General features: G+C 34.8%; 1 pseudogene; it reads left to right on the forward strand.

Annotated features, from left to right (window-relative positions):
* The first annotated feature begins 1465 nt into the window (after positions 1–1465).
* LOC118610448 lies at positions 1466–1584 on the forward strand (annotated as a pseudogene).
* The last annotated feature ends 326 nt before the right edge of the window (positions 1585–1910 follow it).

Below are 1910 nucleotides of genomic sequence, written 5' to 3' on the forward strand. Positions count from 1 at the left end.
AAAGGAACTAGAAACCTAGAGGAAAGGAAGGAGCAGGCCGATCTTTCACTCTGAGAAATGAAAACCACTGGGGCTCATGTTGAACTTGGAAAGGACTTAAAATCTGGGACTATTCCCCCGGGTGGGTCCAAGGAACCCCAAGGTTAGGTGAATGAACCTTCGTATGAGACGTTAAAGATTATCTCAGAGAAGAGCGTAAATCCAGATATTCTAATTCTTTTTTTTTTTTTTTTTTTTGCTTGACTTTATACTGCCGTTTGCTCAAGCTACACAAAAGTAGGAAAAGTAAAACATACCCAGCCCTTAGCCTGTACCTTAGAAAGAAGGAGAGATGAGAGAGAGGAGAAACCAAGTTAGGAAGTCACTTACATGATATCCGAGTAAATGGAAATTTGAAAGAGGCCTGTCCAAGTATGGAAAATATAGAGAGAAACAGCATAACAATTATGTCATTATATCCAGCATAAAAATTACAAAAAGGACACAGGATGTAGAATATAAAGACAACAACCCAGAAGAAGGAGAAAAATCAAGAAAAATGAAGAATGTATTCATAATGTTTTAATAGCAACTAAGAAAAACTTAAATTCAACAAAATAAGATCTTAAAGGTAAGAGGTTAAATAGCCAAATGAAATGAAAAGAGAGATTATAGATTAAAGGAAACAAATTGAGGATCAGAAGAACATCATAACAGATATAAGAAATAAGAAACAAAATGAATATCATCGGAAAAATTGATCACTAACATAAAAGAGAGGAGCAGGTCATCGCAGTGAATGCAAACTAAGAAAACATGGGAAAATTGAATTTGGATCACAAAGCTAAAAATGAACAGATTTAAAAATAATTAGTGTGAAACAAGTCAGGGAAAGACGGATACCATATAATTTCACTTATATATGGAATCTTAAAAACAAAATAAGAAAACAAACAAAACAGAAACAAACTCATAGATACAGAGAACAAACTGATAATCTCAAAATATCACGCCAGGGTTCACTTAATTATAAAGGAAAAGAGATAACTTTACAATGGAGAAATATGGTAAGTAGCACCATAACAAAATAGTCAAATTTATCATCGCTGTTAATGGGACAAACAGGAGGCAATGAGAGTTACACAACATCATCTATGCAGTTCTCCTGTCCAAAATGTTTTACCTGCATGTAAAAACCCAGGTCTGGAGGCCTTCTACAAAACAAATGGCCCAGAATCTTCAAATACATCAATTTTATGAAGATTAAAGGAGTTTAAAGAGACATGACGACTAAATGCCATGTATGATTTTAGATTGGATAAAAAACAAAACCATGTAAAGAAAAAAAAACATTGAAAAAATTAGGTAATTGTATATGGACTATATATTAAATAACGGTATTGCATCAATATTCAGTTTCATGGTTTCACGATGATATTGTTTTGTCAGAAAATACTGAAGCATTACAGATAAAGAATCAGAGGGGGTCTACGGCCATGCCACCCTGAACGAGACTGATCCTGTCTGATCCGGGAAGCTAAGCAGGGGCGGGCCTGGTTAGTACTTGGATGGGAGACCACCTAGGAAGACCAGGTGCTGTAGGCGTAAAAAATAAAAAATAGAAAAATAAATCAGAGATTGTAAGCTAAGAAGGTCCTTGCAATCTGTAAGAACAACCAAGGGTTGCCTTGCCTAAAAAAAAAAAAAAAAGAGAGAGAGAGAGAGAATCAGAGGGGAAGTTTTGGAAAAGTTCTTTGGTTTGGGTACAGCTCTTGCATTAGCAAATTAGAAGGAAGAGGCTACCTAGGAATATTTATAAATCTATGTCATAAATGATATGTCATAATACGTCTAATTCTTTGGAGAGATACCAATGGAATAAAAGAAAGCTTCTGCTCTTTATAAACTAACCAAAAAGTGAGGCAACAAGC

Source organism: Rousettus aegyptiacus, unplaced genomic scaffold (genome assembly GCF_014176215.1).
Source record: "Rousettus aegyptiacus isolate mRouAeg1 unplaced genomic scaffold, mRouAeg1.p scaffold_m13_p_12, whole genome shotgun sequence".
Taxonomy (NCBI): Eukaryota; Metazoa; Chordata; class Mammalia; order Chiroptera; family Pteropodidae; genus Rousettus; species Rousettus aegyptiacus.